General features: G+C 42.6%; 1 pseudogene; it reads right to left on the bottom strand.

The window, feature by feature from the left end:
- Positions 1-229: 229 nt before the first annotated feature.
- The window catches only part of LOC100339770 (nucleophosmin pseudogene), an 82,164-nt pseudogene continuing 66,572 nt past the window's right edge, over positions 230-15,821 (bottom strand).

The following is a 15,821-nucleotide window of genomic DNA, read 5'->3' as shown; positions in this document are numbered from 1 at the left end:
AGAGAGATAGGTCTTCCATCCGCTGGTTCACTCCCCAAATGACCACAACAAGCCAGAGCTGCGCCCATCCAAAGCCAGGAGCCAGGAACTTCTTGCGGGTCTCCCACGCGGGTGTAGGGGACCAAGGACTTGGGCCATTTTCTACTGCTTTCCCAGGCCATAGCAGAGAGCTGGATTGGAAGTGGAGCAGCCGGGTCTCGAACCAGTGCCCATATGGGATGCCGGTGCTTCAGGCCAGGTCGTTAACCTGCTGCGCCACAGCACCAGCCCATGTGTCGTCATCTTCTTCATCGTTGTCATCGTCATCATCTTTATCATCTTCAAGCTGCAAGCTTTACTTTTTGCTGTGGTACATTGCTGCCTCACATCCTCCTATTTGCCTTGTGACTGTGCATCTTCCCCCATAGCTACTAAATGCTGTCTGCTAATATGCATAGGCCCTGAACCACATTTCAACCTTAAGACCACAGGTCTTAAGGGAAATCATTGGCTGTACGGACATTTTCAACATTGCCAGTGTTACTTTAATTGTACCAACTTCCTGACTCATTGCCGCTGCTTCCACAATGTGCAGGTTCATCCTTTGCACCAGTGCCTAGACTGACCGTTCTTAAAGATATCTGGTGCTCATTTTCATCATTGTCCACTTTAAAGTAATAATCTTTGTCGGCCTTTAGTTCACAACCGGAAAAATAGTTCTGGGGCCTCAGGGGGCTCGTGTCCATGTCCATGGAGTCTTCCGTGGGGTGGAGGGACGAACCTAGGTGGGAGAGAAGGCGGACGGAGATGAGACACCCACTGCTGCAAGGGACAACCACGCAGGATGGAACCACATCAGTGACACTTCATCAATTACAAACTGATTCCAATAGGTCAATGGTATTGACTTGTTGCTTGAAGTGGATCCTTAGCATTGTTTATTTGTGTTTGATGTTCACATGGACATATAGATGGTAAATAAATGTCCTTAAATCTCCATGCTCACATCTTTGTTTTCATTATGAAAGTGAACCGATAAATTTGAACATCTGCACATACTTTCCTTCATCAGAAGCTAAGAGAAGGCTATCTGAAGAAGTAACAAGTTTGGCATATTAATGAAATTGGTGCCATGCAGTTATTACTGGGTATCTCTCTGTAAGGAGAGTAGAGCCTATCTAGTTGTCCTTTCAAATCCAATGGGAGGAAAGAAGGGACGAAAGGTACTTTTCTTCATTTTCTAAGCCTGAGAGAATGAAGCATTGGAAGCTGCCTCATGCATGTTAAGTAAAAACAATTTAATTTAAGAATTTGGTGAGCAGAGGGGTGGAAAGGACAGACAACAGATGAAAGCAGACCATAGATATTTGAGTATGAGCAGAGGACAGTGCCATTCAATGCAATTTTGTTAACAAGACTCTGGATCTAGAAGAGAGACTAGAGGTCCAAGCACTGACCAACACCATCTCAGAGTCAGGGCAGGGCAAACTCTGATTAGTACCTTTTCCTCTGGGGTTGTGGACTGAACATTCAAGGAAATTTCATTTTAGTCCACAGGAGGGAGTCACAGGGGATAAGATAGAGAACAAACTTTGAAGGAAGTCAGTAAGAAAACCTTTGAAGTGAGGAAGCGCTTGAGCCTGGAGATTGGTGTTAGATTCAGGAGTCTTAAAGTGAGAAGGAAAAAAAATATCTGTTCACCCTTTGTTAATTCAGTAGCATTTGTACCACAGGGACAAAGTCTTAATACTCTAGAGAGTCACATTTCGGTGTGGACACAGATTCGCTGTATGATCTAACAATAGTTACTTAAGTTCTCTGAACCTCCGTTTACCTATCCTATGAGGGTGATCATTTCTGCTTCACAAGATTTAATGAGCTTTAACTTAGAATAAACGTGGAAACTTTCACAGACTGAGAGGGGAAAGATGGCTTGAGGATCGGATCTGGGTCTCTTTCATCTCTGTTTCCCCACAACACATAGCATACTGTCATGCACAAATAGCTGAACAAACACCCTGCTATACTTGATAGGACGAGAACTTCTAGTCCTCTCTCTTAATCATAATTCTAGTATTTCAGTCTGATGCATCTCCTCCAAATTCCCTAATTCAGCCTCCTCACACTCCCTGATCTTAATATACAACTTCTGCTTCAATATTGCACACTTCAGCATATGTAAAGACCTATGTGTTGGCCGGCGCCACGGCTCACTAGGCTAATCCTCCGCCTTGTGGCGCCGGCACACCGGGTTCTAGTCCTGGTCGGGACGCCGGATTCTGTCCCGGTTGCCCCTCTTCCAGGCCAGCTCTCTGCTGTGGCCAGGGAGTGCAGTGGAGGATGGCCCAAGTGCTTGGGATCTGCACCCCATGGGAGACCAGGAGAAGCACCTGACTCCTGCCTTCTGATCAGCACGGTGCGCTGGCAGCCCTATGTGTTAACCTAGCCCTGCAAAAATTGCCAACAAATTTTTCTCTGCAAAACAGAAAACAAACAAAACAAAACAACTGTACTCTATCCAAGTGTATTCAGATCAAAATACTGAAGAATGGAGGAATTGTCTTTTATTACCAGAGCCTCTGGGTAGGATATCTTTTGTGTAATCCAATGGATGCCCAGGTGAATGTTGTAAAGGCTACCAAGCTCCCTGATGAAATATTGTGCTATCTCTGGTGGTTAAGAAACAGATGGCTTTGGGGTTGGGAAGACTGTGTGCACTGAGGAACTTCTGGCTGCAGTGCAAAAGCAAAAACAAAAGCAAAAGGAATGGGGGGGGGTGCTGGTGCTGTGGCATAGAGCGTAAAGGTGCCGCCTACAGCCATGGCATCTCCTATGGGTTCCAGTTTGAGTCTTGGCTGCTCCACTTCCAATCCAGCTCCCTGCTAATGGCTGGGAAAGCAGCAGAAATGGTCAAGGTGGTTAGGCTCCTGTACCTACTTGAGAGACCTGGATGAAGCTCCTGGCTCCTGGATCAGCCTGGCTGTTGCAGCCATTTGGGGAGTGAATCAGCAAATGGGAGCTCGCTCTCTCTCTCGCTCTCTCTCTCTCTCTCTCTTTCTCTCTCCCCTTCCCTCCCTCTCTCTCTCTCTCTGCCTTTCAAGTAAATAAATAAATCTTTAAAAATTAATAAATAAAAGAATAAGGGATAATCAAAACATGAGTAACAGAACTCTCTCTTCCTATTGAGAGGTAACTATAGGAACCTGAGAAGAAAATGAAGACATTAACAAGGGAATGTTAGATTAGCCAAGCCAAAGAGCTATGGAATTTAAAATAAAGAGAGCCCAGATTGCTAGAAAGACCAGGCAAGAGGTGATGTGTGGATGGATCCTAGGCTAAGGGTCCCTGTTTCAAGTTTTCTCCTCTGCATATACAACCTGAAAGCATGAAATAACTATGAGTCATTTGTACAAGGAGCCACAGAGCACAGGAAACAGAGAGGGGTTTCATTCTTCTTGTTAAAGACACACTTATGATGATTGTATGGTAGGCCAGGAATACTTGTGAGGAACCAAATATTTCTGATATGTCTAATGCACTTCTAATGAACTCAAATCCACTCAATAAGCAGTCACTAAATATAAATTTTGAATAAGATATTGTGCAATACACATGAGTATAACTTGGTGAAGTCTGAATTACAGCATGCTGACAAAAATGCCTGGTTTATTACTCTTTCCCCTATCTTTTTTTTATTATTATTATTTTTGACAGGCAGAGTGGACAGTGAGAGAGAGAGACAGAGAGAAAGGTCTTCCTTTGCCGTTGGTTCACCCTCCAATGGCCGCCGCGGCCGGCGTGCTGTGGCCGGCGCACCGCGCTGATCCGATGGCAGGAGCCAGGAGCCAGGTGCTTTTCCTGGTCTCCTATGGGGTGCAGGGCCCAAGCACCTGGGCCATCCTCCACTGCACTCCCTGGCCACAGCAGAGAGCTGGCCTGGAAGAGGGGCAACCGGGACAGAATCCGGCGCCCCGACCGGGACTAGAACCCGGTGTGCCGGCGCCGCTAGGCGGAGGATTAGCCTAGTGAGCCGCGGCGCCGGCCCTCTTTCCCCTATCTTAAAAATTGCTGCACAAAAGATGATTAAGGAATCTTCCTAAATGATGACATAATAATGGGTTTTAATAAGTATACCAATCGTTTTTAACTAAGTCCTTCCAAAAAAGCTTGAAAAGGATTCTCTTTAATATCCCAATTATCTCCCTAAAATCTGGTCTATATTATCACTTCCCATAGCAACCACTTTAATACAAGATGAGCAAAAATATCTGCTGCCATGTGAATTATCACTCAGGCTGCGAACGAGCAGTGTGACACAGCTGGTTAAGCCCTGCCTGCAAAGCCAGCATCTCATATAAGTACAGGTTCGAGACCTAGCTGTTAAACTTCTGATCCAACTCCTTGATAATGCACCTTGGCATGCAGAAGAAGATGGATTAGGTACTTGGGCCCTTTCTGCTCACGTGGAAAATCCGAATGGGTTTCAGCCTGGTCCACCCTCAGCCATTGTTGCCATTTTGGAAGATAAACCTGTAGAAGGAAGATCTCTCTCTCTCTCTCTCTCTCTCATTTTCTCTCTCTTTCTCCATCCCTTTATAAGTCTTTTTTTTTTATCTTTTATTTAATGAATATAAATTTCCAAAGTACGTCTCATGGGTTACAATGGCTTTCCCCCCCATACCGTCCCTCCCACCCACCACCCTCCCCTTTCCCACTCCCTCTCCCCTTCCATTCACATCAAGATTCATTTTCGTTTTTTTTTTTTTTTTTTTTTTTTTTTTGACAGGCAGAGTGGACAGTGAGAGAGAGAGACAGAGAGAGAAAGGTCTTCCTTTGCCGTTGGTTCACCCTCCAATGGCCGCCGCTGCAGCCGGCGCACCGCGCTGATCCTGGCAGGAGCCAGGAGCCAGGTGCTTTTTCCTGGTCTCCCATGGGGTGCAGGGCCCAAGCACCTGGGCCATCCTCCACTGCACTCCCTGGCCATAGCAGAGAGCTGGCCTGGAAGAGGGGCAACCGGGACAGAATCCGGCGCCCCAACCGGGACTAGAACCCGGTGTGCCGGCGCCGCAAGGTGGAGGATTAGCCTATTGAGCCACGGCGCCGGCTTAAGATTCATTTTCGATTATCTTAGTACACAGAAGATCAGCTTAGTATACCTTAAGTAAGGATTTCAACAGTTTGTTCCCACACAGAAACATAAAGTGAAAAATAATAGATGATTTTTTTTTTAAATGATGATGAAATCAGATCAGACCTATTGTCATGTTTAATCCCAGTGAGAGTCAAGTTGGGAATTGATAGTTTCTTTTTCTTTTTTTTTTTTTTTTAACAGAAGATCAGTTTAGTGTACATTAAGTAAAGATTTCAATCGTTTGCACCCCCATAGAAACACAAAGTGAAATATACTGTTTGAGTACTCGTTATAGCATTAAGCCTCAGTGTACAGCACATTAAGGACAGAGATCCTACATGAGGAGTAAGTGCACAGTGACTCCTGTTGTTGACTTTACAAATTGACACTCCTGTTTATGGCATCAGTAATCTCCCTATGCACCAGTCATGAGTTTCCAAGGCTATGGAAGCCCCTTGAGTTCTCCGACTCTTATCTTGTTTAGACAAGGTCATAGTCAAAGTGGAGGTTCTCTCCTCCCTTCAGAGAAAGGCACCTCCCTCTTTGAAGACCTGTTCTTTCCACTGGGATCTCACTCACAGAGATCTTTTTGCCAGAGTGTCTTGGCTTTCCATGCCTGAAATACTCTCATGGGCTTTTCAGCCAGATCCGAGTGCCTTTAGGGCTGATTCTGAGGCCAGAGTGCTATTTAGGACATCCGCCATTCTATGAGTCTGCTGAGTATCTCACTTCCCATGTTGGATCACTCTCCCCTTTATTTATTCTATCGGTTAGTGTTAGCAGATACTAGACTTGTTTATGTGCTCCCTTTGACTCTTAGTCCTTTCATTATGATCAATTGTGAACTGAAATTGATCACTTGGAATAGTGAGATGGCATTGGCACATGCTACCTTGATGGGATTGAATTGGAATCCCCTAGTATGTTTCCAACTCTACCAATTGGGGCAAGTCAGCCCGAGCATGCCCCAAATTATACATCTCTTCCCTCTCTTATTCCCACTTTTATGTTTAACAGGGATCACATTTCAGTTAATTTTCAACACTTAAGAATAACTGTGTGATAATTACAGAATTAAACCAGTCATATTAAGTAGAACAGACAAAAAAAAAATACTATGAGGGATAATGTATTAAGTTGTCCATTAGCAGTCAGGGCTATGCTGATCAAGTCACCATTTCTCATAGTGTCCATTTCACTTCAGGAGGTTTCCTTTTTGGTGTTCAGTCAGTTGTCACCGATCAGGGAGAACATATGGTATTTGTCCCTTTGGGACTGGCTTACTTCACTCAGCATGATGTGTTCCAGATTCCTCCATTTTGTTGCAAATGACTGGATTTCGTTGTTTCTTACTGCGGTATAGTATTCTAAAGAATACATATCCCATAATTTCTTTATCCAGTCTACCATTGATGGGCATTTAGGTTGGTTCCAGGTCTTGGCTATTGTGAATTGTGCTGCAATAAACATTAGGGTGCAGACCGCTTTTTTCTTTATCAATTTAAACTCCTTTGGGTAAATTCCAAGGAGTGGGATGGCTGGGTCGAACGGTAGGGTTATATTCAGGTTTCTGAGGAATCTCCAGACTGATTTCCATAGTGGCTTGACCAGTTTGCATTCCCACCAACAGTGGGTTAGTGTCCCTTTTTCCCCACATCCTGGCCAGCATCTGTTGTTGGTAGATTTCTGAATGTGAGCCATTCTAACCGGGGTGAGGTGAAACCTCATTGTGCTTTTGATTTGCATTTCCCTGATTGCTAGTGACCTTGAACATTTTTTCATGTGCCTGTTGGCCATTTGGATTTCCTCTTTTGAAAAATGTCTATTGAAGTCCTTGGCCCATCTCTTAAGTGGGTTGTTGGTTTTGTTTTTGTGGAGTTTCTTGATCTCTTTGTAGATTCTGGTTATTAACCCTTTATCTGTTGCATAGTTTGCAAATATTTTTTCCCATTCTGTCGGTTGTCTCTTCACTCTCCTGACTGTTTCTTTTGCAGTACAGAAACTTCTCAATTTGATGCAATCCCAATAGTTGATTTTGGCTTTGACTGTCTGTGCCTCCCGGGTCTTTTCCAGAAATTCTTTGCCTGTGCCAATATCTTGAAGGGTTTCTCCAATGTTCTCTAATAACTTGATGGTGTCAGGTCGTAGATTTAGGTCTTTAATCCATGTTGAGTGGATTTTTGTGTAAGGTGTAAGGTAGGGGTCTTGCTTCATGATTCTGCACGTGGAAATCCAATTTTCCCAGCACCATTTATTGAATAGACTGTCCTTGCTCCAGGAATTAGTTTTAGATCCTTGATCAAATATAAGTTGGCTGTAGATGTTTGGGTTGATTTCTGGTGTTTCAATTCTGTTCCATTGGTCTATCCATCTGTTTCTGTACCAGTACCATGCTGTTTTGATTACAACTGCCCTGTAGTATGTCCTGAAATCTGGTATTGTGATGCCTCCAGCTTTGTTTTTGTTGTACAAGATTGCTTTAGCTATTCGAGGTCTCTTGTGCCTCCATATGAATTTCAGCATCATTTTTTCTAGATCTGCGAAGAATGTCTTTGGTATCTTGATTGGGATTGCATTGAATCTATAAATTGCTTTTGGGAGAATGGACATTTTGATGATGTTGATTCTTCCAATCCATGAGCATGGAAGATTTTTCCATTTTTTGGTATCCTCTTCTATTTCTTTCTTTAAGGTTTTGTAATTTTCATTGTAGAGATCTTTAACGTCCTTGGTTAAGTTTATTCCAAGGTATTTGATTGTTTTTGTTGCTATTGTGAATGGGATTGATCTTAGCAGTTCTTTCTCAGTCATGGCATTACTTGTGTATACAAAGGCTGTTGATTTTTGTGCATTGATTTTATATCCTGCCACTTTGCCAAACTCCTCTATGAGTTCCAATAGTCTCTTAGTAGAGTTCTTTGGATCCTCTAAGTACAGAATCATATCGTCTGCAAAGAGGGATAGTTTGACTTCTTCCTTCTTGATTTGTATTCCTTTGATTTCTTTTTCTTGTCTGATGGCTCTGGCTAAAACTTCCAGAACTATGTTAAATAGCAGTGGTGAGAGTGGGCATCCCTGCCTGGTGCCAGATTTCAGTGGAAATGCTTCCAACTTTTCCCCATTCAATAGGATGCTGGCTGTGGGTTTTTTATAAATTGCTTTGATTATATTGAGGAATGTTCCTTCTATACCCAATTTGCTTAGAGTTTTCATCATGAAAGGGTGTTGAATTTTATCAAATGCTTTCTCTGCATCAATTGAGATAATCATATGGTTTTTCTTCTGCAGTCTGTTAATGTGGTGAATCACATTGATTGATTTGCGAATGTTGAACCATCCCTGCATACCAGGGATGAATCCCACTTGGTCTGGGTGGATGATTTTCCTGATGTGTTGTTGTATTCTATTGGCCAGAATTTTATTGAGGATTTTTGCATCTGTGTTCATCAGGGATATTGGTCTGTAATTTTCTTTCAGTGCTGCATCTTTCTCTGGCTTAGGGATTAAGGTGATGCTGGCTTCATAGAAAGAATTTGGGAGGATTCCCTCTTCTTCGATTGTTCTGAATAGTTTGAGAAGAAATGGAATTAGTTCTTCTTTAAATGTCTGGTAGAATTCAGCAGTGAATCCATCTGGTCCTGGGCTTTTCTTTGTTGGGAGGGCCTTTATTACTGTTTCAATTTCTGTTTCAGTTATGGGTCTATTTAGGTTTTCGATGTCTTCATGGTTCAATTTTGGTAGATTGCATGTGTCCAGGAATCTATCCATTTCTGATAGGTTTTCCTGTTTGCTGGCATACAGGTCCTTGTAGTAATTTCTGATGATTCTTTTTATTTCTGTGGTGTCTGTTGTTACGTTTCCTTTTTCATCTCTGATTTTATTGATTTGGGTCTTTTCTCTTCTTTTTTTAGTTAGTTGGGCCAATGGGGTGTCAATTTTGTTTATTTTTTCAAAAAACCAGCTTCTTGCTTTGCTGATTTTTTGTAATATTTTCTTTGATTCAATCCTGTTAATTTCTTCTCTGGTTTTAATTATTTCTCTTCTCCTACTAGATTTGGGTTTGGTTTGCTGCATTTTTTCTAGGTCCTTGAGGTGCGCTGAAAGCTCATTTATTTGGTACCTTTCCAATTTCTTGATATAGGCACCTATTGCTATAAATTTGCCTCTCAATACTGCTTTTGCTGTATCCCATAAGTTTTGATATGTTGTGTTGTTGTCTTCATTTACTTCCAGAAAGTTTTTGATTTCTCTTTTGATTTCTTGAATGACCCAGTGTTCATTCAGGAGCATGTTGTTCAGTCTCCATGTGTTTGCATACTTTCTGGGGTTTCCTGAGTTGCTAATTTCCAGCTTCATCCCGCTGTGGTCTGAGAAGCTGCATGGTATGATTCTAATTCTTTTAAATTTGCTGAGACTTGCTTTATGGCCTAGTATGTGATCAATCCTGGAGAAGGTTCCATGCGCTGCTGAGAAGAATGTGAAGTCTGTAGATGTAGGGTTGAAAGTTCTGTAGATATCTGTTAGATCCATTTGGGCAATAGTGTCAATTAAATCTGCTGTTTCCTTGTTGATCTTCTGTCCGGATGATCTGTCTATTTCTGAGAGTGGAGTATTGAAGTCCCCCAGTACTATTGTATTGGAATCTAAATCTCCCTTTAAGTCCCTTAACATATCTTTTAAATAGACCGGTGCCCTGTAATTAGGTGCATATACATTTATAATAGTTACATCTTCCTGTTGAATTGAACCCTTAATCATTATATAGTGTCCCTCTTTGTCTCTCTTAACAGTTTTTGTATTAAAGTTTATTTTGTCTGATATTAATATGGCTACACCTGCTTTTTTTTGGTTTCTGTTGGCATGGAATATCTTTTTCCAACCTTTCACTTTCAGTCTGCATGCCTCTTTGTTAGAGAGATGTGTTTCTTGTAGGCAACAAATAGTTGGGTTGTGTTCTGTGAGCCAGTCAGCTAAACGGTGTCTTTTAACTGAAGAATTCAGACCATTAATGTTCAATGTGACTATTGATACGTAGTGACTTTGCCCTGCCATTTTCCCGGAAATATTTTCTAGTATATGCTTTGAGCTTCCCATGCTCTTTTACTGGTAGGTGTTCTTCCTTTCCCTTCTTTCATATTGATGGCCGTGTTTCTGTGTTTCTGAGTGTAGCACATCTTTAAGTATCTTTTGCAGGGCCGGACGAGTGGCCACAAAGTCTTTCAATTTGTGTTTGCTATGAAAGGTCTTTATTTCACCTTCATTCACAAATGAGAGCTTGGCAGGATATAATATTCTGGGCTGGCAATTTTTCTCTCTTAGCACCTGTGCTATGTCTCGCCATTCCCTCCTAGCTTGTAGGGTTTCTGATGAGAAGTCAGCTGTGAGTCTGATTGGAGATCCTCTGAGAGTAATCTGACGTTTCTCTCTTGCACATTTTAGGATCTTTTCTTTATGTTTCACTGTGGTAAGTTTAATTACCACGTGTCGTGGTGAGGATCTCTTTTGGTCATGTTTATTGGGGGTTCTATGAGCTTCCTGTACTAGGATATCTCTGTCCTTCTCCAAACCTGGAAAGTTCTCTGCTAGTATCTCACTAAAAAGGCCTTCCAATCCTTTCTCTCTCTCCATGCCTTCAGGAACTCCTAGAACTCGAATGTTGGTTTTTTTAATAGTATCCTGTAGATTCCCAACAATATTTTTCAGATTTCTAATTTCCTCTTCTTTTCTTTGGTTTGACTGTATGTTTTCCTGTGCTCTATCTTCTAAGTCCGATATTCTCTCTTCTGCTTCACCCATTCTGTTTTTAAGGCTTTCTAATGTGTTTGTCATTTGATCTATTGAGCTCTTCATTTCATTTTGATTTCTCTTGACTATTACACTTTCCTGTTCTACTAGTTTCTGAGTTTCATTTTGACTCTTCCTTAAAATTTCATTTTCACGAGAAAGATTTTCAATCTTGTCCATTAAGGATTTCTGTAGTTCAAGGATTTGCTTTTGAAAACTTCTAAATGTTCTTATCATAAATTTTTTGAAATCCGTATCTTGCATTTCTTCTATCTCATCATCTTCATACTCTTGGCTTGGGGTGTTTTGCTTATTTGGAGGCATCATAGTGTCCTCGTTGATCTTGCTCCCTCTATTTCTGTGTTTGTTACTCGGCATAGTTAATTCTTCTTGCGTCACTGTGCGCTTTTTTTTTTTTTTTATACTGTGTCCTTGTTAAGTGGACTGCCTGCTGTTGGAGGAGCCTTGGAGGCTTGAGATGGGTGCGGCCTGAGAGCTCTGCCTGGTTCTTCCTGGTTAAGGGTGTGCAAAGGTGACACCCTCAGGTTATGCGTGGTAAATCTTTCTCTTTTTATTTATTTATTTATTTTATTTATTCAGGGGGTAAGTAACACTGCAGGGCAGGGCTGTGCAGAATTGATGGTATTTAGCTTCCAGTCTTTGGCTCCTCTGGACTCCCACTGGGTTGCCTAGGCTACTGAATTGTAGTGACTCAGTTCCTTAACTCTCCCCCACTGATATGTAAATCCAAAGAGGAGGCCTGCTCTTTGTCTCTTGGGAATTCTTCAAGTCTTGCAGCCTTGTAACCTTTGCAAGGTTAGGGGGAAGAGAAACCCGAAGCTTTTTTTTTTCCTTCTTTCCGGTAGTGAGTTTGCTGCACTTTCCGGCCCCCCTCTAGATTCTGACCCCCGTTTCCCCACCAATGTCTCGGGTTATTGAGCTCACCTCCCCTTCCAGCGCCGATGTGTGGACTCGGAGCCCTGAGCGTCTCAAGTCTCCCCGCTGTTTTCTGTGTGGCGTGCACTCTCCTTGGAGCACTGTCGCGCAGACCCTGGGGCTTCTGCGGCTGGGTCCCGCGACTTGGCTTCCGCGCGGTGGGCGACCTTGTTCTCCCAGTAGGTCCTCCGATTCACGCCTGCTCCATTCAGAAGGGTTTCCCCTGCAATTTTTGTTTGGTTCTATTTTCTGCGGCTACCGTAACTCCCCTTTTATTAAACTAAATTTTCCCGGACTATCGGTGCGCGCCCTCACTATTCCGCCATCTTGGCTCCGCCCTTCCCTTTATAAGTCTTAAAAAGAAAGATTGGCCTGCGCCACGGCTCACTTGGCTAATCCTCTGCCTTGCGGCGCCGGCACACCAGGTTCTAGTCCCTGTCGGGGCGCCGGATTCTGTCCCGGTTGCTCCTCTTTCAGTCCAGCTCTCTGATGTGGCCTGGGAAGGCAGTAGAGGATGGCCCAAGTGCTTGGGCCCTGCACCTGCCTGGGAGACCAGGAGGAAGCTCCTGGCTCCTGGCTTCTGATCAGCGCAGCGCGCCGGCTGCAGCCGCCATTTGGGGGGTGAACCTACGGAAGGAAGACCTTTCTCTGTCTCTCTCTCTCTCACTGTCTAACGCTGCCTGTCAAAAAAAAAAAAAAAAAAAAAAAAAAAGAAAGAAAGATTACTCAGACCAAATGAATGAGGTATGAATTAAAGACATTTTGCTATGCAGACAATAGTCATCTAGAGATTGTGCTAGCAGAGAATGCCTTAAAATAATAGTAAATCATTTTCTTTAGCTTAAGTGCATATTCTGTGACAAAGAGCAGGGGAACTTTACCTGGTAATTCGGTTTTCGTTTTCTAAACCAGATTGGTAGCGGAAGGTACCATCTGTACTGAAGCATGGGAAATAGTCAAAGCAATCTTAGAATTTCATGGGGCTGGCACTGTGGTGCAGCACCTGCAGCACCGGCATCCTTTATGGGCACTGGTTCAAGTCCCTACTGCTCCTCTTCCAATTCAGCTCTCTGCTATGGCCTGGGAAACCAGTAGAAGATGGCCAATGTGCTTGGGCCCCTGCATCCACCTGGGAGACCCAGAAGAAGCTCCTGGCTCCTGGCTTCGAATCAGTGCAGCTCCAGCCATTGTGCCCATTTAGTGAGTGAACCAGCAGATGGAAGACCATTCTCTGTCTCTCACTCTCATTGTCTATAACTCTACCTCTCAAATAAATAAAAGATTCGAATTTCACAATGGATAGTTGACAAAGTAAATGATTCATGTGGGTTAAGGAATGCGTTAATATTTGCAACTCTTCTGTCGACACTGCTTTCAATACTACAAACTTATGTCCTGAGTTCCCCAAGTCAAGATGCAAGAAAGAAGCCCTTAGCTCCATTCCTGCTGACTGCTGTTCTTACCTGTCCATCACCAGAAGTATGACTTACAGTATTAGAATAGGTAGGGTTCAAGTTCTAACTTTCATTCAAAGTATGACTTTGAGAAATTACCCTAATTCTCAGAGCCTTCATTTCATTATCTGGAAAATTGCTTATCAATTTCCTCAGACTTGGTAGGGGGATCAAATGACATAAAGCAGAAATAAAATTGAACAGAAAATTTCTACACACATTGTATACATCATATCTATAATGTGATTTCTGGTTTTCATGGATCTGGAGTCTTTATGTGAACGTCCATCATATTTGAACCTTTCTGAACCGTTGTTATCATAACTAAACCTTATTTTTTTCTTGAACTAGCCATTCTTCCTAAATGAGAACTGATTATTTTGTAAACAAAGGTTACTTGTATCATTTAACCTTTCTTTCATCCAATGTTCAATATTTTGCGTGTCCTTCAATGCTGCTTTCTAGGCTAAAGTAGTGACTTTCTGAGCTCTTTTGGTCCTGGAAGTTTCTCAAATATTTTCCAAGATCCATAAACTAGCCACTCAATTTGTAACAAACTGTCAAAGAAAGGTAACCAACTCACTAGCCAGGCTTCTGCCCGACCAAAGAAATCCTGTTGATTATATTTGAATCACTTTTCATTAATGACAGACTAAATGGTTTATAAAATCAGTTCAGCGAACTTCTGCAATATATTTTCTATTAGCCCATGGTACAGAATAAATTCTGGTTATCTGAGTACTGTTATATTACTCTCTATCTGGCCAATGCCTTATTCACAGGACTGATCACAGTGGGCCTGTGTGAGTCTAATGATTCTCACTCTCTCCTGCACATTTCTGCTTCCCTGTGGTGATGGCTCAGTTTGTTTTTGAGTTCAAGTTTACTAATATTAGACCTGATTGAATCGTGATCGTTACTTGAGGTTTCCTCAGTATTACTAAAATGAAGATTCTTTGCTTTGTTGTACAGAAACTAGATTTCTTTCTTTCTTTCTTCCTTTCTTCCTTCCTTCCTTTCTTCCTTCTTTTCTTTTCTTTTCTTTCTTTTTTGACAAGCAGAGTTAGACAGAGAGAGAGACAGAGAGAAAGGTCTTCCTTCTGTTGGTTCAACCCCCGAAATGGCCGCTATGGCCGGCGCGCTGCACCGATCTGAAGCCAGGAGCCAGGTGCTTCCTCCTGGTCTCCCATGCAGGTTCAGGGCCCAAGGACCTGGGCCATCCTCCACTGCACTCCCGGGCCACAGCAGAGAGCTGGACTGGAAGAGGAGCAGCCGGGGCTAGAACTGGCACCCATATGGGATGCTGGCACCACAGGCAGAGGATTAACCAAGTGAGCCACGGCGCCAGCCACGGAAACTGGATTTCATAGACCTGATGCCACAATACTCAAGATTTTCCTTACCCATCAGTTACAGCAAGGAAATTGATCTGGACAAAGTTGGTAGACATAAAAAAATCAAAAAACAACTACTCAAAAAGAAAGACAACATGGAGTGCTATGAAAAAGCATAGAGCTATTTGTCAGAGACCTCAGTTCTAGTTACTTTCCCTTTCAGTGCCCCAGGCAATGTGTGTGTGTGTGTGGCCATACATATATTAGCAAGGATTTGGATTAATTTTCTGAAGTCCTTGACAAATGCAATAGTTACAAGGTCCCAAGTAAGATGATCTAGCTATGTCATCTTGAACAACTTTTTGCCCTTACTCTGTTCTTCAGTTTTCTCATCTATAAAATGGGTATAGTAATAGAAAGTCCACTCGGGGGCTGTTGTGAGGATTTAACTGTGTTAATATACATAAAAGGAGAATGGCAGATAGTGCTAAGTCACTAGCATTGTTATTAGCATTAGTAATATGTAGAAAGGTGAACTATTTGATTTTTTAGGAATCTCCCATTCATAATATTTTTCTGAATTGGAGTGGCATTATTTTGCATGTTACATATTGCTACATAGATGAAATAGGGACAACTCTTGTTGAAAGATTTTGTTAAGTATAGAAGCAATGAAAGGGGTGAAGATAAGGGAAGGAGTTCTAAGTCCAGAACAATCCTTTATAGCCTGCCCCCCCCACACACATTTTAGGCATAATGAAATTGATGAGAAGAAACATCTGTATTAGTCAGGGTTATCCGAAGAATCAATAGGATATTTATAGATATTTAAGTGTAGGTTTTGGGGCTGGCACTGTGGAGCACTAGGTTAATTCTTTACTTGCAGTGCCAGCATCCCATATGGGCGCTGGTTCTAGTCCCAGCTGCTCCACTTCTGATCCAGCTCTCTGCTGTGGCCTGGGAAAGCCATAGAAGATGGCCCAAGTACTTGGGCCCCTGCACTCGCGTGGGAGACCTGAAAGAAGCTCCTGGCTCCTGGCTTCAGATCGGCCCAGCTCTGGCCGTTGCTGCCATTTGGGGAGTGAACCATCAGATGGAAGATCTTTCTCACTGTCTCTCCCTCTCACTGTCTGTAACTCTATCTCTCAAATAAAATCTTTTAAAAAAAAAAAAGTAGGTTTGTTATGGCGGAGGCCAAGAAAT

The sequence above is a fragment of the Oryctolagus cuniculus genome, chromosome X (genome assembly GCF_964237555.1).
Source record: "Oryctolagus cuniculus chromosome X, mOryCun1.1, whole genome shotgun sequence".
NCBI classification, from domain to species: Eukaryota; Metazoa; Chordata; class Mammalia; order Lagomorpha; family Leporidae; genus Oryctolagus; species Oryctolagus cuniculus.
Note: the sequence above shows the minus strand (reverse complement) of the source record. Positions and strands in the feature narration are given on the sequence as shown.